The 24,944-nt window shown below is 40.4% G+C and overlaps 1 long non-coding RNA gene across 4 annotated transcripts; it reads right to left on the reverse strand.

Annotated features, from left to right (window-relative positions):
* Positions 1-3,325: 3,325 nt before the first annotated feature.
* LOC143434330 (uncharacterized) lies at positions 3,326-22,907 on the reverse strand. 4 transcript variants are annotated; one of them, XR_013103754.1, is made up of 8 exons: positions 22,789-22,907; positions 18,545-18,713; positions 17,485-17,601; positions 16,749-17,013; positions 15,961-16,066; positions 7,631-7,700; positions 6,758-6,915; positions 3,326-4,473 (listed from the first exon to the last, which is right to left on the reverse strand). It is a non-coding gene; the product is annotated as an uncharacterized LOC143434330 (long non-coding RNA). The 4 variants fall into 4 exon arrangements; XR_013103753.1 differs by adding an exon at positions 21,934-21,992 and having other exon boundaries at positions 7,631-16,066; positions 22,789-22,904; XR_013103751.1 differs by having other exon boundaries at positions 7,631-16,066.
* Between the last annotated feature and the right edge of the window lie 2,037 nt (positions 22,908-24,944).

The following is a 24,944-nucleotide window of genomic DNA, read 5'->3' on the forward strand; positions in this document are numbered from 1 at the left end:
CATACTGTGTCTGGTCACATCTAGCTTCGATTAAACAATTTCTGGACAAATAATTTACTTGATTGTCTAATGCAGATAGCCTGATTCCAATTTTGAAACAACCTTGTGTTTTCACACACACACACACACACACACACACACACACACACACACACACACAACCTCTGGCTCTTGTAATGAAGCCCAATTGTCTTTTGAGAAAATAAAGCTGAACAGAAGACAATTTTGCCTAATTCAAATAAAACATCCACAAATCCATGAAAACATGTGTACTCTAGCATAAAGACTGACAAACATTTTCTTTAAAGGACCAGGTTGTAACCATTTCAGCTTTATGGGCCATGCTATATGATCACTGTGTAGTGAAAAAGCACTCAGGCATGATACATGAGTGAATCCATGATACCTGAGTTTCTACCAATAAAGCTTTATTTACCATAAAAAAGAGACTCAGATGTAGTTGTAGGGTACAGTGTGCCAGTCCTAGTCAAGAATACTCAAATGCATTCATTTAATATGTTTTGAAGCCCTCTGATGGCTTTTACATATAACTTGGGCCCTATCTCTGTTTAGCCTTTAATTTGTACCACTCTTGATGTCAGCCATGCTGCCTTCCTTTTTATTTATGAGCTGGATTTCCTCTACCTTTGTGCATAACCAAATTTTAAGGTCTTTGCCTTCAATAGTTTCTCTTGGTATGACATGACTGGCTTTGTCTCTGGACTCATGATTAAATACAAATGCCATTGTCTTAAGGAGCTTTTTCTTCTGGACTTTAGTCTTGAGCACATTGGTCTCTCACAGACACTCATCTTGTCCATTTGTGGGTCCCACCCTTGAGTATGGAGGAGTTGGGAAACAGAGTCACCACAGGTGACTGTGGTGAGTATAAACGAACCCGAAGACTGTGTCAGAGGCAGCTTATTTACTGATATAAAAGGGCTAGATTATATAGCTGAGTCAAGGGAGAAGGAAGGAAAAGGGACAAGGGAGGAGGTGTTACAGTAAGGACAAGGGCCTTCCAAGTATATCAACTAGATTAGCAGACTGTTGGTCACATGATTTCTGAGAATCCAGAGAACTGGTGGGGAAAACAGATGTCTAACGGACTTTATTATGAAGAAATGACCTTTGTCTCTCTGGAGTTGAGTAGGCACATGCCTGATTTGGGTAGGGAGTGGTCCTACTCTTGCCATGCTCCCTAAGAGCTGTTCTAAGAACTGTCCAGGCTATGGGGAGTGCTCTACTAGATTGGGAACCCACAGCCATTCTCTGGCTTTATTTCCTTCATTGGGTTCTTAACTCTATCTCTCTACTTCTCCATTATCAATCTCTGCCCAACTAGAAGGCAAGCCTCCTCAGGACAAGGACCTCAGCTATCCTGGTACACCATATTTCTTATGTCTGGACATGAAGAAGAGCCACTTGTTGACTGACAAATACATGGAACATTTCTGTTTTAGTATAGCTTAAGGGGTTGTTTTATAGGACTTGAAAATATGATGCTTAATACACAAAGACTCCGTTTCTAACTTACTGCTTACTGCTATCTATAACTCATGACTTACCTGGGAGATAACATAGTTTGTTAGTGTTGGGTAAAGTTTATACTTAAATATGTAACTAGATTACCAACAAAAATTGTTAATAATTCCAGCTATTTTTCCACTCTGAATGGAACCAGTTCAGTAACTTAATTGTTTAAATAGGAGAAAGTAGAGTTCTATCTGCTCTACTTGCCAAACAACTGAGTCCACAGCTACTTAAAGCTCTGGCTGAATGTTTGGAAGCCAAGCAAGATCAGCTTGTGTTGAGTTTTTAACTCACATGTGTTGGCTTTTAAGCAGGGATCTAACTGACTCTGTGGAATGTGTTTCATTGTTTTCACCTTAGAAAGCCTCACATATACAGATACAGAGGCTGATGCTCACAGCTCACCATTGAACTGCTCAAGGGGTTCCCAAAAGGAGGAGTTAGAGAGAAGACTGAAGGAGCTGAAAGGGTTTTACAGCCCCATGAGGAGAGCAACAATACCAACCAACCAGAGCTCCCAGGTCTAAACCACCAGCCTGGGAGCACATAGGGAGGGACCCATGGCTCCAGCTGTATATGCAGGAGAGGATGGCCTTGTGGGGCATAGGTGTGAGAGGAGCTGGATGCCCCAGTGTGGGAGAATTCGAGGGCAGGGAGGTGGGAGTGGGTGGGTGAGTGTGGCCACACCCTCACAGAAGCAGGAGGAGGGGAGATGGGATGAGGGGTGTGTGTGTGGGGAGGGGATAACATCTGAAATGTAAGTAAATAAAATATTCAATAAAAAAAAGAAAGAAAGCCCCACATACAGCTTACAGGTACATTGTAGGTTGGCTCTAATTCTTACTGTGCGTTAATACTAGCTTGCCTAAATTTTTGGATTATCTTCTCCGCAGTCTTCAGTATATGAGTCATTTCCACTCTTGACAATCCCCTGCATTGCTCTGGCCACTTGCCCAGCCTTTTTCAGACCAGGAAATGTAGTTAAAATATAATCTGGCACTTGCCTAAAATATTTAGAAGAAAGAGGGAGAGAGAGAGAGAGAGAGAGAGAGAGAGAGAGAGAGAGAGAGAGAAAGAGAGAGAGAGAGACAGAAGGGGCTCAATGATAAGGCTCCCACTCAAATATTTCTTTAATTCCCCTCCCCCTAGAATACATTAGAAAACAAACAAACAAACAAACAAAAATGTCCCAAATAAAGGGAAGAATCGCAGGGAGGAAATGCGGACAGTGACTCCTTAACTCATGCCTCTCCCTGATCTGGAGCTTGTTCCTGGCTCCCAGGTCATTCTCTAGCATTTCAAAAATCTCTCCTCTCAGCTTTCATGTGGAAGCAGAATGTCTTTCCTGCTCACAAAGCAGACACCAAATTGATGTACACATGTACTTCAGTCATTTCAGCTGGCCACAGCCAAGGTTTCTCTGCTTACATAACAAGCATTGTGAGCCAGTGTTAAAAAGGCTATTTTGGTCCAGGCTCTAGCTCCAGCAGAGGGAGCAAACAAAAGTGCTTACAACATAGCATTAAATGAAGGCCAGGGCCAGGTGGGAGGTGCTCGCAATTGAGGACAGCCACCACTGTTCTTGCCAAGTATGACCATATAACAATGTAGGCCCGGAACAGCCAAGTCTGCCAATTAAAAACAAAACAAAACAAAACAAAAAAACCCAGAAGCCTGGACAACTCTTCCAGTTTTTAAATGTTGAGGCAATTAAAGGTAGGGTGGGGTGGGGTGGGATGGGGGGGGTGTAGAACATATTTGATGTATTCACCAGGCCAGACTGGGCCTATGGGTTATCCATTGAAGGCCACTGTGTCATAGTCACAAGAGTCCATTGAGGGAAGCCAGTGCAATAGGATGTCCTCAGACAACATCATTAATAGCTTCCACATTTGGAGCAGAGCTACAGACAGTAGGGCTTCTGAGTTACTCCTCTTTCCCTGCACTGCAGTCAAACGTGTTTCCTGCTCTGGTCATTTTCTGTCTACGATATACAGGATAGATAGAAGTATATGGCTTAACTATGAAAATATCCAGCCTTTATTTTCTATACAACTAATGAATTTCCTGACTGTGGAAGTGAAGAAGAAAAAAAAAACCTGAATTTTATCAGTAAAGAATTGTTTTATTCCTATGTTAAGATAAAAAAGACTTCTTTGTCTAAATTTAGGCTTAAATTCAAACCTCTTGCATTTTTATCCTTAGGCCCATGTCAAAGATGAACTGTAAACAGATGCTTCCCCCACCCCACACCACCGAGCTTGAATTTTAGGACACTCCTGGAATGAAATGCAAAATGTAAAATAAAAATGAAGACAAAAGAGAATCTATTGTTTGCATACCGAAAGCTTTGGCTCTTTGAAAACAATGTGTTTTCTTTCATTTCATTTTCTTTAAAGAGCTGTGGTTTAAGTTAAAGACAAGTGAGTTTTGTTAAACTAAAGATTCATGGTTAAAATATTTCAGCACATGTCATGAAACTTGAGTGTGACCAAGCTCTTTGTCTGGAAGCCTGCTCCTCCCACTTGCTTCCCTTGAGCTATTGTTTCTCTTCCCTCCTCTCTCTACTGACAACAGAATTCCCTGCAAACAGGATCCACGAGAAAGCAGTGTTTCTCATGGGGGGACTTGCTGTATGCGTGTCCATCCTTACAAGTGTGAACAGGTGCTGTTCGGGGGAACCTTGCAGCCTTTCCTCCACTGCCTGGCTTCTTCTGATGAAGCATCTTCTTTAGGACTCTTGCAGCTCTGCTTGGTGATCCTGCAATGCACAGTTGTTTACAGTACTTCCATGACACTCACAGTGATGCTGTGTTGCTTTTCCTGGGCTTTGTACATGTCCTTTGGATATGTGCTGAATTCTCTTTTAAATTTTTTCTCATTTTCAAAAATGTGGAGAAGTATCCAAAGACAAATGGATTTCCAGGTTTCAGTCTGCACCTAGAGTAACCATCATGAGTTTATTTTCTTTAAAAAAAAATCAAAAATTTTTTCTTGCTTTTATTGTAGAAACACAACACTACCTTAATCTGTGATCCTGATATTTTCCTCAATTTAAATGTCACCACCTCAGATAAACCTCCCTGCTCACCTTTCCAAAGCACCTCAAACCCTCCCTCCCTCTGTTACATTTTGTCACATCCCCTCCACCCCCGAATTCTGTTTTATTCTTGGGGGATGTTCTATGTCTCTGCTTATCCTTGTCTCTGTGTTAACAACATCCTCCTCCAGAGCATAAGCTCAGAGGGCAGGTGACTCTGTCTTTCCCACCACTCTCTCTTAGAGCCTTGAGCAGCGCTGTCCTCATTCCTAATTCTCTACTAGTACATTTTATAAGACTACTGGTTCTCCAAGGCAGGAGCGGGAGAGATGGACACAGAGATGAAAATAAAGATGCATGCTTGAAAAAGTTGTTAGTGTTGGCAAGTTTCTGTTTGGTACCTCTCTTTCTAGCCCAACAGGGTCTTGATATACCAAGTCCCTACAACCTACACCCAACTTTGACACACTACCCTTTTGCTAGGAGGATGCCAGTCCTGGCTTTGCTCTTGGATCATGAGCACAAAACTGTTTTCCTGCCAATGAAGAAATAAAAGCATCAGCCTCTTACATCTATCCACCTGCTTCAGAGATGGCTGCTCCACAGCTCAACAGGTCTGTAGTCTTCTCTCAATACCTTTAGTTTCAAATCATAATGATTGTCCTAATCTAAATAGATACTGACATTGCTGCCCAAGTAATAAAACAGACTTCATTCTGTAAATGCTCAGGAGTCATATATGTGACCCTCCAAAGAGCACACTTAATAGAAAAGTCAATTCAATCATTTTCAAAAAACTACTGAGACCAAATGGAAAACTAGTAGAAAAAAAATTCTCATTTATTTCTATTTTTAATATTTCTTATCCTTTGTGTCTTATTATGAATGACATGTATGTGATTAAAAACAGGTTGTTTGCTACCAGCCCATCTTCTGTTCTATATTTTTCATCTAAATGCATTACTTCTCAGCTGTGACCCACAAGTTAGCAACTATGGAAATGATTATATGTCGTTGATGACTGTGGCTTTAGGGAGTAAATAACCAACAGGCATAGAACCTTGGGCTGAAAAGTTCCAGTGGTTTTATTTATTTATTTATTTATTTATTTTAAATCCAATTAAGAAGAAAAAATGAAGGCAGGGGTGGGATTAGGCTATGTGAACTCATTTCAGTTTTCTTTCATATGTATTTCTCAAACTATAGGCATGATATTCATGGGAAACAGAGTTGAACATTTCAAGCTACCACCCACCCTAGTTTTGAAGTAACTCAGGGATGGCTTTAGGAAATAAACCCATGAACCCAGTACTTTGCCATGAGCAAAATTCTATCAAATTGAGTTAGGAAATGAAGAAGAGAGCAAGTCAGCTTTAAATGGCAATACTGATCAAAGGAGACAAAGACTATGAGATGATAGTCACAAAGGAAACAACTCAGACTTGAAACAGTTTGCATGCACAGCCTACTTGCTCTCAGTAATGAGATGCTGGGTGGCAGCTCCTTCTGCTTCTGGACATAAAGGAATAAGACCCTAGTAGTGAGGCTAAGGAGATGCTTGGTGGGTAAAGAGTACTTGGCTGTTCAAGCATGAGTACTAGAGTTAACCACCTCCCAACACCCACAGCAGTATATGTACCTGTAAGCCCGGAATCACAAGGGAGACATAGGTAGGAGAATCACTGGAGCTTGCTACCAGCCTAGCTCCAGGTTCAGTGTTAAACACTGTCTCAAGGGAATAAAGCAGAGAGTGATAGAGCAGAGCACCTCCCTCCTCCTCTAGCTCTAATGAACACACACACACACACACACACACACACACACACACGGGGCTCTGGTTGGGGGAGAGGAGACAGTCAGAGAGAGAGAGACAGAGAAAGTAATTTTTTAAAGATATGCTCCCCCCCCCAAAAAAAAACCCAAACCAATTAACTTGATTTAAAATGGAGTTACTGGATAGTATACAGAAGATTGATCTATCATCAAGAGTCAACACTTAGGAGAGTGTTGGTGGGGTGGGAGTACTGTGGAAATCAAATCCCACGTGTCCCATATCCACAGATTACATAGCCTAAGGCTAAGTGCACACAGAGCAAGAGGAACCAAGATACACTAAAGTTAATGAAGCAACCACCGAAAGGGAAGATCCAGAGAGAGGGATCTCCAAATTCTATGTGCTCCTACCTCTGCCTTGCAAAAGTATGGTGTGAGTATGATGTATACAGGCTCAGAGAAGATAATCCGGAAACAAAGACCTTAATGATGTCAGCCACTATAACTATTTTGGAGTCGATTCGTCCTTAAGCAGTAAGAGTCAGCTCCAATGGAAGAAACAATCCCTACTAAAGAACAAAAGGAACATGTAGAATTTCCATGACTTGAAATACTACTCAATATTCATAAAGTTTAGGATACAGTCCAAAATTTCTCAACATCAAAAGACAATCATCCACCTAAAAAGTGGAGCGTGTTTTGAAAACCTATTGATTCTACTATGAGAAGAAGCAGGTGCAAAAACTGAAAGACAAAGACTTTAACTTTAATGTGGCTGTTATGATGGCCTGAAGCACACATCAGATGGAAATACTTTCATATACATAGCCACAGAACAAAGAGTTAAGTGAAAAGGCTGGCACCAAACTACCCAGATGCATGCAATTGCTGAGGGGAATAAAGGGAGCAGGGACTTGAAGATAAGTAAGAAAAATACAATACGAATAACAGACAGACCCATCCTCCTAAAAAGTCTAAACAGAAACATAAAGCTTCCCAGAGCTGTTAGAGAAGATAAGAGAGACTAAAACATGAGCAAATGGAACTATTTTTAAAATATTTAAAGAACACTTAAATATTCTTTATTATTTAAATATTTAAAGAACCAATGACCAATTCATGATCAAATATGAACTGATAGAGACATGCAATGACTGATGAACCTAAGGGAACCCTTCCCTCACTGAGTTGTATCACAGTCAAGCCGTTGTCATCTCAAAATGAGAAGCAAAACTTGAAAGTAACAAGAGAAAGGGGGTGTATGCTCCAGAAGGAAACCATCACCTGGTTAATGGCTGATCTCTCTGCAGAAGCTCTGAGGGCCACAGGAACATAAAACAGGGGCTGTACAGTACTGAAAAAAAAAAAAGAATAAAAAACCGTCCAACTAGAATTCATCATCCAGAAAATACATCCTGAAAACTGAAGAGTAACTGCTGACATTTTCACATTAAGCTAAAATAAGTTGTCACCAACCCGCCTACAGTCTAAGATATGTTGCGGGAGGGTCTAGAGTCTGGCAGGATTAAAGCCAGGTGGAGCCAGATCCCTCAGAAAGAATGAAAAGTATAGTCCTCAAATGGTCACAATCTTGTCCTAGTTGGTTTTAGGTGGCTTTTTTTTTTTTTTTTTTTTTTTTTGGCAGCTGGGGGTTGGGGGCGAGTATCAGTTTGACACAAACTATAGTTAACAGAGAAGAGGGAGCAAAACAAGAATAAGCCTCCATTAACTAGCAAACCTGTGGGGCATTTTCTTGATTAGTGATTGAAGTTGGGGCCCATTGTGCATGTACCAACACTCAGCAGCTAGTCCCAGGATGTATTAGAAAGCAGGCTGAGCAAACCAATAAGCAGCATTCTCCCATGGCCTCTGCTCCAGTTCCTGCCTCTGGGATTCTTACTTTGAGTTCCTGCACTGAGTCCCTTTGCTATGTTAGACAGTGATGTGGAAGTGTAAGCCAAGCAAACCCAGTAGTCACCATGTTGGCTATTTTTATGTCCACTCCACAGAAGACACAGTAGTTCTGAAAGACCTCCATTGAGAACATGTTCTTATACGTTGGCCTTTGGGTAAGCTTATGATGCCTTATTTTGATTGATATGGGATGATTGATGCCTTATTTTGATTGATATGGGAGGCCTCAGCTCATTGTTGACACCCTTGAGCTAGTGGTTCTAGGTGCTATCAGAATACAGTCTAAACAGCTATGAGGAACAAGCCAGTACACAGGGCTCCTCCATGCCTCTGTTTCAGTTCTTTCCTTCAGGTCCCTGCCCTGCTTGAGTTCCTAGTCTGACTTCCATTGATAGACTGAAATGTGAAACTATAAGCTAAAATAAACCTTTTCCTCCAAAGTTGCCCTTTTGGGCAATGGTGCATTGTCACAGTGATAACAACTCTAACTAGTGCTAATCTGGGGAAACAAATGTACTCCTTAAAACTTGGAGCCTTTCCCTTTTAGCTAATTTACAAATAATACAGCAGATGAAAGCAAACACCACAAATGCCATACATTTGCAATGTATCTAGGAGTAATACAAACAAGCATACTAGCAATAAAGCAAAGGTGAGGGTAGACCACTGACATATAAATACATCTACTGCTTATGTAAGTTAGTGAACTACTAACTGCAAGTAGACAATACGTTAAAGATGTATGTTGTGGTCCCTGTCAGGCAAAAAACAAAACAAAACAAAAAAAAAAAAAACAACAAAAAACCCTAAAACCCTTAACAATTAAAAAAAAAAAAAAACACAGCTAAGACAATAAAAACAATGAGTTTCTAAAAATAACTCAAAGAATTTAAAAGTACATGAAGGAAAAAATTAAGTGAAATAGATATAGGAAAAAAGATGGAAGATTCAAACCATTCAGGCATAATTGCACTAAGCATCAAAGGAATTAAAAGTCCAATTAAAAGGCAGAGTTCTTCAAAAGGGATTAATGATACAACTCAATAACATTCTACCTATAAGAGACAAGCTTTAAATAAGACAGGCATGGCCTGAAAGTCCACAGATATACAAAGATTCGGTATACAAACAGTATGTGTAATGGGGATGCAGGAGCTGCATTACAAAATGACAAAGGCTTAACTCAAAGGAAGACTAGAGGACATCACTCAGAAATGGTGTAGAAGAGCTTTGTTGATAAGAACAGAAGAGAGAAACTGGCCAGGGAAGGTGACCTGACAGTAGCAGCTCTGAGCATATCAGAAGAGAGCTCTCCCCCCTGTGTCTTTGTCCTCTCCTATATGTGCACTCGGCCTGCAGGGCCCATGTGATTGAAACCAAGAGGACTGGGCCACCTGAGTGGGTCAACTGAGCTGACCAATCATCCCCTCCCCATTTTTATTAAAAGTCTGTGACCAAGCACCAAAAGCTATGTTAGCAGCTACATGGTACCCTATTTCCTGAAACCCTCTGCTGCTAGACAGACACGTTGGCTCCCTCCCTGTCTCTCCTGCCTATGAATCTATAATAATTTTCTCTCTAAATCTCAATCTCTGTGCTCTGTGAATTTAATTCTTCAAATTCACAAGATAAGAACCAAAAAGTCACTGGCTCAGAGCAGATTTGGTGGCTATCAAGTTTCTGGCTCCTTAAGAAAAGCTCCACACTAAAAGGTATGTTTCTATGTCATTGGATTTTCCTAAGATAAGTATCATAGACTTTTCTACCCTATTACTGTCATCTATAATATTTTACTATATATACAGATTGGATAAGATGCAAACACATTGTACCATTCCACATATCCCCACAAAAGGCAAATCATGGATTTACTCCATTTTTTTGGAAGTGATAGTGCTAGTTAGTAAACAGTGAAATTATTATCCAAAATACATTAGGTCAAAAGTCCCTCATGAAGTCAAGTGCAGCCTGCAGCTGCTCAGTGACTCTCTTGCACTGTCTTTCCACTTCCCTATTGAATATTGCGATGGTTTGTATAAGCTCTATTAGAAGATATGGCCCTTGTAATCAGCTTGAAGAAGTTAATGAAGAGTCAGTGCCCCTATTCCCTGGGCTTGGGGACTGAGGTGGTTAATATTGGGCTGTCTTTCTAGGGAAAAGTAGTGGTTTTATTGGAACAGGGAAGATTAGCTAGGATTTATTGCATAGCCATAACCTATTGGTAGAAATATGTATAATTGTTATTAAGATGAAGTTATAATTTTTTAAATGGTACAAAATTTACTTTGATTTCAAATGTAAGGTTTTCATTGGTACGAGCTTCTTATTGATATAAAAGTGAGATGAATACTGTTACTCTCATATGCATTCTGCCTGTATAACACATTTAGGAATACAAGGCTTAGACCCAGTCCTTCTTTAACTTTTTAAACTGATTGAAGATGGTCAGCCTGTGAGTTAAGGGCCTATAGCAAATTCATGGCTTTGAGTTTATTGTTAGGGTGTTTTCTATATTTTATTTAGAAATAGCTGAGAGGAGTTAACAGACAATAGTCCAGATTACCTTACATGGATAGTTGGTTTTCAAAACATCAAAAGTTCACAGAATTGATGCTACAAACATTTCTGTATTAATGTTCATTTTGATTAGAGACCTGTCTGCTCCTGACAGCTTCCTGTCTTGGATTCTAAGAAGAAATTGAGCATCTTTGGAGTTATTCCAGTTGTGATGAGACAGCCACTAGGCAAGAATTGCCTTTTGTCATCTACAGATAAATCACTGTCCAGAAAAGGACACACTTGCGGAATAGTTGACTGGTTATATCTGCCAATACAGAGTAATCAGACCTTAATAATTCTGCATCACTAGGTCTGTCAGATGACCCTGGGCCAGAAGGCTGAAGATCAGATCCTCCAACATTTTATAGTATAGGGACTGTCCAGATGTTCATCAGTCTCTATAAATTGGCTATGTTTTAGAAGCTATGCTTTGTGCTTCCCATAATTTCAGTTAACTCAGTCATTCTGGATTTCTGATGGGGTTGAAAACTTATAGTCTCATAGCCAATTCTGGCTATTTACTTTGAGAGAAAAGTTTTGAGAGGATAGTTTTCAGCTGACATTCATTCTAAAGGCAAGAAAAAAAAAGCCAGGGAACATGGAGGTGGATGTTCAAGTGTCTCCACCAGTCAAAGATAGTTGATATATCTAGGTTGATTATTGGGTTACACTTCTGATTGAGATTGAGCATTATCAAACTTATAAAGCCTTTGATTAACATTAAAAAATTGTATAAAAGCCAAAAAAAAAAAAAAACCAACAAAAAAGGTGTGGCCCTGATGGAGTAGGTGTGGCCTTGTTGGAAGTAGGCGTGGCACTGTAGGTGTGGGCTTTAAGACATTCATCCTGGCTGCCTAGAAGTCAGTATTCTGCTAGCAACAGATGCTATCTTCAGATGAAGATGTTAAACTCCCAGATTCTCCTGCACCATGCCTTCCTGGATGCTGCCATGTTCCCACCTTGATGATAATGGATGGAACCTCTGAACCTATAAGCTAGCCCCAATTAAATGTTGTTCTTATAAGAGTTCCTATGGTCATGGTGTCTGTTCACAGCAGTAAAACCCTAACACAAATATCTTCTATTGGTGACTATATGTCTCAGGGAGGCTTCATTTAGGGACAGAGCAGATTGATCATAGAGAGAAGGGCATCAGAGGCAGAGCATATGAGAACTCTAAACCTAACTAATGTTTTATTTTATTTTTTTTCAAGGCAAAAATCCACATGTTTTAATCCAGGGAAATAGGAAATAACCCATAGGCAGAGCTTCTTTCAGTAGGAGTTATTGCCCTTGCTGCCCAGGTAATGTGTTGGAAGATGCCTATGTCCACATTCAATACCACCCAGGCCCAGCTCTTCTCAGTGATCTTCGAGAAATCTTAAAGGGATTTTACCATAAATTATTTTTGCATGGGCAGCAAAGAATAAATCAGTCTACTGAGCTTTAAAATAATAAAAGGAAAATCCATAACAACTGATATCATAGCTGAGCTGGCCACCCATTGATTTTATGATTTCCTCTTATTTGCCTGGCTTGGGAAATGGAGATGGTTATAGTCAGGAAGGATGGATTATAATTTTAAAAATATTATCTTCAGATGTTTCCTTATCTTCTGTGATACTTAAGATACTCAACTCACACACTGATAAAGAGAAGACAAACTATACGACCAGTGTGGCTTGAAGTTTCCCATTGACCGTGTGCAGTGGAAGATATACATGGTTCCAGGATCTGATGAGATCACAGATATAAAGCCTTCAGCAGGAGCCCAGTACACCATCATCTAACAGGATGGTATGCAAGTCACTTTCCATTCTTGGGTCCTGGGATTCAGCCTTCATCAACTATATCCTGCTACGTACAGACTAAATAATAGCAAAGAGTGCTTACACAGAAAAGAAGGTAGACATGATTGAGGTGTTTGGCTTGATCTCATTTAGATACTAGATTTTCTACTCAGGGTTTTCTATTTGTCAGCATACTAAATCTTCAAATCAGCCCAGAAAAGCAGATGATTTTATGCCCATCTTACAGAGCATGGACCTTGTCTTCTCAAGAGGTAGATAGGCAGTAAATGGGAAACTCAAGGGGTGGACCCTGATATATATTCATCACTCACTTTCTCTTCCTCCTTCCCTCTCTTTCCTCTCTCCTCTCTGCCACCAGACTCGTTAGCATTGAATTATAATCACCTTGTTGATGTTGAATATTTCTGGGGCATGTCAGAACTTCAGTCTAAGAGACAACATGATGGGTGCCATATTGTGAATGTCAAGCTTAAGAAGCACCTGTATTTATAGATTGACCTCCAAGACTGCACAGCGTATGCCTCTAGATGGGCATGGTACAAAGTTTTGAAAGGCCCATTATGTCTAGAAAATAAAGAATCTGGAAGGCTCTCAAGAAATATTAGAGTAAATACAAGCTAAGCATACTCTGATTTATTGCTGGCTAAATTAAGTTTCCATTAAATTGAATACCTCTAAGCAACCTTTTGTACCATAATGTTTTTTGAAAATCTTGATGTCTCTGTTCTTACCTGGTCTTACAAGAAATCTCTTCTATTTGCACAAAGAGAAAAGAATATTTTTGTCAGAATATCAGTTAGATGTTGTTTTCTGTCAGTATTCCTTGTCTCCATAAAAGATCCACTTTTATATATATTAGAAATTAGTAATAGTTACTTTACTATTCTATACAGAAACTCATATATAATCTATCCAATAATCTAAAAACAAATAAAATGTCCTACATATAATATAAACGAGAGACAAATATAATTCATAATAAAATAACATATTATTAAGATCTCAGGCAAAATAACCCCAGAAGAGTCACTTCTTAAATTTACAATATATTGCCATGAATATTGCTTCCACCAGCACTGATAATGTCACAGTGGATGCCACAGGGCAGAGGGAGAGGCATATTATACTGGTCACTCAATAATCAATACCACCTCCAATGCTCACACATTGTAGTGATGTGGGGATGTTTCCATCAAGATTTTGACAATCTCTTGGTAAATTTCCAAATACATTTAATACAACATCCTTTGGTTTATATAGTAGTTACAATGCTAGGAAATGCACTTTAGGTTTATTCAGAGAAATATATATGAATATAAGCTACAAAAAAAATCCATGTTCCTGTCTAAGGGTTGGGTTTTAGGCTCCAGGATGTCTATTGAGACATGTCTTTGTTCTATTGATACAATCTGACCTGGATTCCCTTAATCTCCCTCACAAAATACTAATCACCATGCCTCAATTAAAACAATTAGTAAAAATGTCATTCAAATTTCCACAACTCTGAAGAGGTGGTCTCCATTTCTGCAATGAGTTGGGTTCTTAAAACATCATATACACATTTTACATTCTTATCTCAATCTGAAAGTTCAGATACTAAGTTTTCTTAATATGATATTAAAGAAAAGACACAACAGAGTTTGACTCATGAACAAAGGTGTCCTTGATGTACTCTAAGAAATGCTCTTGGGTCATAGAGATGGGGACATCAGACACTACTCACTGAGACGACTCAAAGGTTAGCTTCAATGTATACCAATGCAGAAAACCAAAGAGCAGGTGTGCTACAAACATGATTATTTAGATGCACTGGAATGAGCACAGGTGGCTGTGTATTCAGCTGACTCCAAGACCAGGCAAGGCCCTTGGTTGTGTCACAGTTGGGTGACATCATCTGAGAAAAGGTGAGTTTAAGGGGAAAGGTGGTTGGTAGGAGGCTAAGAAGTCCTGAAGGGAGAAAAGGATGTGCATCAGAATTCACCATGAATGCTCACATGTAAACAACATGTTGACAGGTTTTCCTTACATGAGCCCAGGTACAGATGGCACCAAATCTCTGAGAGCTCCCTGGTCTATGTGAACTAGTTTCACATCTGGAGCTGGGGGAATTTCTGGTGGGTGGCACAAAACAAGATCTTTTTTTTTTTTTTTTTTTTTTTCATCCAATCCTGGAGTGGTAGCAGTGCTTAGTTTATGAGTTTCTTCCCCCATATTCCCAAGATATCTTCTGTTCCCTTCTATCCCTGGAAAGCCAGCTCAGTCCGCTGGGCTGCATACTGCAAACATCTGTTCTCCCACACTTCATTGGTTTGCCATCACAAGTATCTGCTTTTCTGTCCCTTTGGGAGAAGAAACAGTGGGAGTGTCTTCACACAAAGATTCTGGCAAGCCATGACGACCACCTTCCAAGCTTCCCCAGGCTCCTGCCTTCCTCAAAGCAAAACACAGCTCAGGCTTGCAGTAGCTGGTATATCCCTTATGAGCTCTTTCCAAAGGTGTTTCTGAAATTCAGACCCTAACAGACTTCAGCACCTATACAGCTAAGGATCACTGGGCAATGTGCCTGGTGTCATTTGAGTAAGCTGTTTGACAGCCATACACATATTTAATGGTATGGTGGCCTAGACTTAAATGTTAACATAAAATGAGTTATCCTTCACTCTTAAACAAGCATAATGTTTTGTGGTTGTTGTTGTTTCCTTTTAAATTTCTGTTTTCGTTTGATAGAAATAAATGCTGTAGGGAAATATTCAGGGATTGTTCTGTGAAGTCTGAGCTTGCTCAGGGAATCTACAGTTGTCACCATTCCTCCTGTCTAAGAATGCTTCATGACTGACAGTTGACAGAAGAAAGGCAGGCTCATTCCCAGGGAGGCTCTGAGATTCATCTGAGAAACCACAGGGAAGAGGCCCACACACACACTGCCTTGAGCCACCTCTACTCTTGGTGACAAAAAGCTAGGAGGGCCCCTTCTTATGTCCTGCAAGCATTCAGAACCCCGTGTCTTTGCATGCAGTCTGTTATTAGAAACAGCCATCCTTCAATTCAGAGTGCCATGCTCGCTTGCTGCTTTACTCTACTTCAGTACAACTTCATGGGCTGTAATTCAATCTGCATCCCACTGAGGGAGGGGAGAGAGAGGACACTCTGTGTGTTCTAATGCAGGTGATGTCACAACATGGCACTGACATTCTATCAATAGGTTACATACAAGATGAAATAGCCACAGAACTCCAGAGTACAGAGCTTCACAAAAGCAGGAGACTTTTGTGTCTTCACAACATCTGACATGGTACTGGCTGGTAGCAAGAATAGAAGCAAAGGCATCACCTGACTGAGCATCCTCCCCTGCCACCATCTTCTTCCAATGCTCCAAGCTACTCCAGACTCACTCATTTCTTCAAAATGCCAGGACAAAGTCAGTGCAAAATGTTTCCTGGGACAGAAGAAGTCAATCTTATTTGACTGGAGAGAAGCAGTGTACACACTGGTCAAGAATATAACCTTAGAATCAGAAAAAAACTTAAATATTTGTTGGAAGCTTGGGCAGTAGGTTGATATCTCTAAGCCTGCTTCCTCATTTAGACAGTTGAACTATCAATATCACTCTATCTCAAAGTTTACAAAGACTATACAATTCACGAATTCACAGCACTTGAGGACACTGCTCAAAATGTAATGTTTAAGAAATGTTGACAGTTTCCATCATTTTTCCATAGGTGCATTAACACGATGTAATAATGAACAGTGCTAAACAGTCATGACCATACCTTTGTCTCTCTGAGAGAAAAATGCTACCTAGCTCATTCCCAACACAACTCAGCTCTCTAGAGTTATTCTCAATTCAGAATTACCCATTGTTTAGGCTGGTTACCATGGTGATATTGCCTAACCTTTTGGGCTTCAGTTTCTTAATAAACAAAGATGGATAGCCTGTTTCTGCACACACAAAAAATTATAACACGTGAAAATGATTAGGCCTGGTTTATATGTAGAATGATCTTCTAGTTTCTGTTTTTCTCTGCCTATCTGATGACGTGGGCTCCATTAGGAAGTGGGGTGAGTTATGAGTAAAGTTGAGGACAGTGTGGTGTGCATCTACAGGTGTTTCTCCCTACCTCAGTGACTCATAGGCATCAGTGGACTGAAGGGTTCATGATTCATAGCCATTGTGCCGAATGTTCTAGATGTGTGCACCTCAGTAGACACAGCCTCTTCAGAAAGCTGGGACAATCACAGGGCCTCAGTTCACATTCCAATGATGTTTCATGACATTGTTTCCATGCTTACATAATGTTTTTTAAAAGGCCACATTTTCTAGCGGGAAACAATCTTGTCACTTCCAATGGACAGTAAGGCAGTTAGAATATAAAGCAAAACTCACTAAAACAGAAACAAAAATGGAAAAGAAGTAAAGGGAATTGTGGGTACACTGATCCTCCTTACACTGTATCCTCATACTGTAACTGTTTTAGCATACCACCATAAATATTCTCTATATTCTCTATATTCTCTATATTCTCTAGATTCTCTCTCTCTCTCTCTCTCTCTCTCTCTCTCTCTCTCTCTCTCCCTCTCCCTCTCCCTCTCCCTCTCCCTCTCCCCCTCCCCCTCCCTCTCCCTCTCCCTCTCTCCCTCCCTCTTTCTCTTTCTCTTTCCCTTTCTCTTTCTCTTTCTCTTTCTCTCTCTCTCATTTGTGTGTGTGTGTGTGTGTGTGTGTGTGTGTGTGTGTGTGTGTGTGTGTGTATGTGTGTGTGTGTGTAGCTAGGAATCAAATTCTGAGCCTCATATATGCTAGGAAAGTGCTCTACCACTGAGCTACACCCTCAGCATAGCCTTGATTATTTACTGTACATTTTCCCTTTGTTTCCTCATGACTGAGTAGAACTGGCCACCCCCTCTGTGCTGACAGAGGACAATGCAGAATAACACTTAAAGCACTAGATGACTCAGGCTGCTGTCAACGTCCTCCTGAAATGGAGAAGAAAACAAAACACGAGCTTGAGTCACAGATACAATTGGGTGTTGAACACTCACCTCCACAGCTAAACCAGAATCATTCCGCTCCCTTACCTGCCATCCACTCCTACTACCCGAGGTGATCTCTTGGGTTTTCATCCATTCATCTGCTGTTCATTCTCTGTGCACCCAAAAAAGCTGCTACCCTTGTGAAATTGACATGAAGAAGTAGCCAGGCAGGTAGGTGGGTAGAGTTAGACGTGTGGAAGAGGAAAACATAACAGTTGCAAGAACAAAGCCCAGAGCCATATACACCTGCCAATGGAGTGTGACTGATTTCGGCTTAAGGTCAGGGAGATGAAAGTCATCCTAGAACGCAGGGTTTGATATGGCTTTGAAAGAAAGATGAGGGATGACTCTTGGAAAAGGGTCATGGTCCTACACAGATGAAGCCATCATCATTATTATCACATTTTATCCAGTCCAGGCATAAAATGAGCGTCTATCCCTATTTGGTATCTTGACAGTCACCAACAATTCACCATTATTAACTGGCACAGGGATGAATCGCCTCACAGCCTTGCATAGCCATTTTTAGTAATCCCAAAGACAGCAATGTTAAGCCAGATAATAGGGGAATGTGAGCAACCAGCTGTATGTAAATAGCTGGCAAATTGGGCTCAGAGTCTTCTTAAAGGTAAGTACATGATACACACACACACACACACACACACACACAAAACTATGTATAGGGGTTGAGATATAGCATGAGTAGTAGAGAATTTACCTCACATGTTTGAAAGCCTTGTTTTGATTGATCCCAAGATACAGACACAGACATACCTACATACACACAGGTACCCATACACATACACACACATATACACACATACACACACACATACACATACACACACACATATACACCACAGACCTATAAAAAAGCTGCACTTACAGATATTTCCTGGATCCTTTTATCTCATTTCTTTTACAACTCTAGTGATGCTGCAATTAACAGACATATTTGTCTTTCACCTGCTTTGTGTGCTGCTTTTTGCTGGATGCTATCGGAAATGTACAGGATGGCTTTTGTCCTCTGGGAACTCTCAGCTGAGTAACAAGGCCTATGATCAGAAACATACAACATCCACAGCATCAAAACTACTATGTCATGTGCAATTAATATGTCTCACTTGTATCATTCTGAAGCTCTCTGCCTTCCCAGCTACTATGAACTGGCTTGGGGAAAATACAAACTCTGTATCACAAATGCAGTCTAGTCTCAAGAGGAGAATGTTTGCCACAAAAAAGGAATTTTTATTCTTAAACTCTGTCTACATTTTTCCTATTTATATGAGCCCATATTCAAATTAGAGCTCAAAGATGCATTGACCATCTACTTTGGTTTGGGCAGTGTTCGATGCATCTTACCCCACTGATCATTGTATCTCAAAATCAAGCCTCTAAGGAAAACACATGCCAAGATTCTCTCTCTTAGACATCAGCATTGGGAGGTAAGCAGAATGATGAATTTTTTTTGCATCTCATTCTGCCCATGCAGAAGAAAAATTCAGAATCTGTACTTTCAAATCATTTAAACAGAAGATGAAATTAAAACAGAAAAGCAGTAACCAACTAATTATCATATTGTAGCATATATATGTGTGTGTATATCCTGCTTCATTATCATAATGGCAGCAGCATCAGAGTGAAAATTGGCCAGTCTTTTTATAGTGGAAAAACTTCTGCTTCTAATAGCCAAGGAGGTACTGCTCAAACTAGCTAGCTAGCATCTTCTGAGATGCCTTGTAGTCTGTTGGGGTCTCATTAGCACAACACTAACGTACACTCACTTTCTATTTGTTACCTTATGTTTATGAGTGCTTTGTCTGTATACATGTACACACCATATGCATGTCTGGTGCCAATAGAGACCAAAAGAAGGTCCTATCACATCCTCTAGAAATGAAATTATAGAAACTTGTGAGCTGCCACATGGACACTAAGAATTACACTCAGTTCTTATGCAAAAGCCACAAGTCCTCTTAACTACTGGCCATATCTCCAGTCCCTAACAAACATTCTTTAAGAAGACTTTAAGAATGATAAAAACAATAATAATAAAAAGTGTTTCAGTGTTTTGTCTGCATGCCAAGAAGGCATTAAACAGCATCTATAGTTCTTCTACTATTTTGATGGGAAACTTACTTGGTTTTAAAGATTTTCTAGATTTTGTTTTAAATATGAAATCACAGATGTCTGTATACAGGATTAAATGTAAACTGGAAAGCAGGGGGGGATAAAATCAAAAATGGCAGTGGTTATCTTTGGATTCAAAGAACAACTTCCCAGATAAGTCACATGACTGACAGTATCATATGTTTTAAGGTATTTCAGTCTAGCATTACTAAGCTATTAAAGTAATCACATGTTACACATATATTTGAAAATGCCTTGCTTTCCATGTGTTATTATGGCACTTACACATTTTTTGAAGGACCTTAGAATGGTCTAAATTAATTGGAATGGCAAACAGAAAGAAAAATGCCCGGCAGGAGGAAGTGTGCACTTGACAATAAGAGCTTGCACGAGGGTAAACACAGACAACAAGCACCCAGATCCTTTCCAATGACATAGAATGTGCCCTCACAGCATTCCAGACCCCTTCCCAACAGATAATTACTGAGCATCTCACGGATGGCATGAAACTAAAAACGTCCTGAGAGGTGAGGTGTAGGCACTTCAGACTGTGGCAGACACAGGGACACAGGCCACCAGGAGAATTGGAGTGGCCTAATAAGACTCTATTACTCCCTTCCTCCCAGTTTCTCCCAGCAAGCAGATACTAGAGGACACAAAGCTGCATTTTGCCTAGAAAAGAGAGCCTTATGTGTGCAGATGTATGATCAATGTTCTGGTAGCATGTGCTTCAGTCTATTTAATTTGTTTCAGTTCTTAGACATTTTCCTGTAATTAATGTGTTCATTTTCTGTACTCCTGTTTAGGGGCACATTGCAGCAGGCATAATTTTAAAAGTTGAAGAAATCCATTAAATAAATAATTAGTGTAAGGTGATAAAATACATTAATTTAAATGATTGAAAACATCTAGCTCTGGGTGAAATAATTCTTTAATAAAATATCATTCCGAAAGTGCCAGCTCTCGAGTGCTACTCTTATTAGTCTAAAAATACAGGCTTGGCACGAAGCCCAGGAGATGGGCAAGTGGAGCTTTGATAGACCAAGACATGCTGGGATTCCATAGCTGACGGCCCCATTAGGTATATCCTGTCTCCAGTTGCCTGTGGTCTAAATTGGGGATCCATTAGCACAGACCCACATGAAGTTCAGCTGCCACAGTTTGTGTACACAAATGCTAGCAAGGAGAACAACTTAGTATCTGCAGTGCTAACAGGTTGGGGTCTTACATGAAGTTTAAGTTGAGAGGAGAAATGAAGATATTCAGTAAACTTAAGTCATGCAAACATACCATAGCCATTTTTTTTTCAAGAACCCCCAAAGACTGAAAAGTCAGCTTCTCGTAGACCTGAGTCATGCATAGGATGTTGAAATATACATACCATTTGTCTAGGTGTAATCAAGTGAGCTGAACTTTTACCAACTAGCTTAATCATATAATGCCTTCATTTGAAAGTTTTATCTTCACATTCGGTCCTCTGTACATCTTTACCTGCTTTTACTGGGGGTTTCTGCATGTGTTATAATCTAGGCTCCTTATAAACCCATACTTTTATTTTTTAACTACCTAGAAGTCTCTTTGGGGCAATGCATTAACCAACTCCCAAAGTGAGATTCAACAGAATAGCATGCCATTATGTGTAACAGCAATAGCAATGCTTTGTGCAGACAAGTGTCAACTTGTTGACAACCCAAAACCTCATGCCTAACAGATTGGAGCTAGGGGTTTCTGTTACTGTCTAAGTCAAGTTATACATGTTCAGTGTCAAATGCCCAGAGTTACAGCTAATTCAGTCTAAGTGAAGCAGAAGTTTCCCTCGTCTCTTTCATTGGCTTGCTTCTCTCTCTACATTGACTGCAGGATGGTAGACTCCCTTTAAAGGAAAAACTCTCTTGATGCCATTGAGTGTTTAAAAACATAAAGGTAATTGCCACAGAGAGTGTTACTATTTAACCTGTCATGTGACCTTGGACTATTTCCTTATCCTTGAGATAAAAGTAGCATTTTAGGTTTTCTTTTTATGAACAATGTGAGATCGGATCTTCTCTTGGTCCTGAAAACTCTAAATTATCCAAGTGGCTCCACCAGGTGCTGGCTGCCTACAACAGGGGGACCACAGAAAGGGTAGTACTGGAGAGTGCTTACTGGAGAGTAGAGGAGGCCACCTCCATGGTTTTAACCAAGAGGACTTGAGTTTTTCCAGGCTGCTTTTTGAAAAGAGAGAGGGTGGGGGAGGGAGGGAGGGAGAGAGAGAGAGAGAGAGAGAGAGAGAGAGAGAGAGAGAGAGAGAACAAAAACAAACAAAAATGATGACTTTACCCCACACTTGAAGAATGATTGTTCCTACCCAGCATGATTAACAAGGGTTGCAAGCTGGCAGTTATTCTAAGGGCGCTGCCTTCCTACCCAGGTCTTTCTTTAGAGCTTCAGCATGTCCTACCGGCCAGCTTCAAAGTGGCCCCAGTGAGAAATGGGCAGCTGTGATGACAGACCCTGCTGAGTGCTGGGCACTCACGTTACAGTGAAGTGGCTTCATGGTACACTTGTTTCTGCTTAGGCGCTAGCATGTCTGTAAGAAGAAACCATTGTGATTTAGAGGCAGAAACTTGGCTGCCTTCTTCCTTACCACGCTGGGAAAAGCAGGATGATCTGTGGAGTGCTGGGAAAAGCAGGATGATCTGTGGAGTGCGAGCTCTTTATGCAGAAGGTTACCTGCCTGCCCCTCACCTCCCACCCCCTGCCCGTGTGCCACTGTCTCCTTCCCCAGGAGCCAGATGAGAATCAAAAAGTGAGTTAGTGAGGAGCCTAACATAGGTGTGAGTACGCATATGCTTTGCTGGCTACTTTGTTTAAATCATACTAGAAGAATCAAACAAAAGCAGAGACCCCGAAGGGGAAATATAGGCTCCCAGAGAAAAGGAAGCAACTCAAACAAGCGTAAATTTGCTAATGTTTCACACCCAGAAACTTAAAGCAAATGAAAACCCGGCAAGATCTTACCAGTCCTCAGCTAGACCAAATAACAGGATTTGAAGCATGTGTGGTGTACCTGGATAGCCATGCTTTGCTTTGGTTACAAACACTGGGAACAATGCTTTTGCACCTCTGCAAACTGGGCTCCACCTGTGAGAGCTTTCCTCCCCTGTAAGCCACGCCCATGAATCACTACAAAAGGGAACAGTTGGCAGAAGTAGAATCTTTGTTTCAGGTGAGGAGCTAAGCTTCAGAACTGGGGGAATGTGCCTTGGAATTTGCCAGTTTTATCCTTAGATCATATAAAGGAAGAAAAGGCATGTGTAAGGTGAGGAAGAGAGACATTCTTTCTCAATAAAAAGACAGAAATAGCCTAAACGAATTATATTAACCTAAAACATAAGAGAAAATTAACAAGAAATAAGAAGTCTGAACTCTGAAAATGGCGTCACATCTGTGCTATTGAAACCCTACACCCTTGAGTGGAACAAGTTCAGGCCAGGAGCTAACCCGCCAAAGTGAAATTCTAGAAATAGAGAATGCTTCGGGCGTCTTGAATGCAGCTAAGTCTTGCAGAATTTTCCCAAACTTCTGGATTCAGTAAAAGATGATTCAGATTTTTTTTGCCTCAAGCCATTACTTTTGGAAAACCATATGTATTTTTGAACAAATTCAATTTGGATGTTTCTTATTTTCTTGCCCTTTAACTCATTAAAATGTTATTATGTGGGAGCCGTTTGTTTGGGAAGCAATCTGAGCCTTTTGGAAAAATCTTTGAAAGCCTTTGTTGTTGGGATCAGAAGCAAATTTCTGCTTATTCTTGAGTCTATACATTCAAAGCGAACTGGAAAATTATGGAAATGATCTGGACTAGAGGCATAGACCCCAGGCTAGTATACCTTCCTTGAGTGGATACAGGACCCTCACACCAAGAAGGAACTCATACTTTTAATGCTATCGCCCTGTTGAAATTGTTAATAATTGATTTCTGCAAGAAATCTGAAAGAGATGCTGGGACACTGATGGACCTCAAGCAAGAAAGAATGTGAGCAGAGATGCCTGGCAATAGTATCTACAACACAGCCCTTTGAAGTAAGCACAAGCCCCCAGTGGACCTGCCCATGGAAGTTCAATGAGAATAGAGAAGCAAGCTTAAGGTAAAGTGAGTAAACTCAGAAGAGGGGAAGAGCTAATGAGAGTGCTAAGAGCCCAGAAAGGCCACATTTTGCATTTGCACAAGATTGTTCTTTGAATGCAGAAAAAGATGATTGGGATGTTCTGAGAACTAGGAGCCAAGAAAGTCCATAATCTCCCTTTTGGTCTGAATATTAGCCACCTTCTTGTACTTTAGAAAGGACAGGGGATACAGGGCAACCCCAAGTTCATTGTCCCTTCAAGAACTCTTAATTCATCAGTAAGTTGATGGTAGAGTGATTTGAAAGTGTGCACAGCAAGAAGTGAAATGTCGATTGATAAGTCTGGTAAATCAACTCTGGCCTTTCAGGTAAGAATGGAGTCCATACCAATAGCCATATGTTGATTAAACGAAAGGCTATATTCCGAGAAGTGCATTGCTAGAAGGTTGTCTATACAACATCGCAGCATTTGAGCCAACTTATCAAAGATCAAGAACCTTAGATTTGGTTCTTGAGGCAGCCAAGAAGCAGATTAAGTGCCAGCAGAGTAAGGGTCAGCTTCTGACATAAAACACCATGATGTTTTACAAAGAGTTTGTTTCTTATATATAGATAGCTGAGGAAAGCCTAAAACAATGGTGAAAAAATTTAACGCAATAAATACATTAAGCTGCTGTAGCCACTTATTTGCATCATCAAGTATTGTGTGAAGAATGTAATTGTGTGTATATGTTGTGATTTTTATAAAGCCAGAAATACCAAAAGCTGGTCTATAAACATCACCATATGCATGTGGTAATGCAATGTGATATGACATGATGACACATGTAATGTCACAGATTGGAAAGCTTTAGCTTCATTGCAATTTCATGGGACCACCATGGGTGGCAACTTCAAGCAGAACTTAGACTCTCTAATCTTTCATTTTTATGGCCTTGGAATGGGGATGTTAACGCTGGCCTTGCAGAGGGCACAGGGGATATGAATGAGCTAGTATGTATACATTGTTTAGCACGAAGTCTGGACTGCTATAAACACCCATGGAAA

This window comes from Arvicanthis niloticus, chromosome 14, assembly GCF_011762505.2.
Source record: "Arvicanthis niloticus isolate mArvNil1 chromosome 14, mArvNil1.pat.X, whole genome shotgun sequence".
Taxonomy (NCBI): Eukaryota; Metazoa; Chordata; class Mammalia; order Rodentia; family Muridae; genus Arvicanthis; species Arvicanthis niloticus.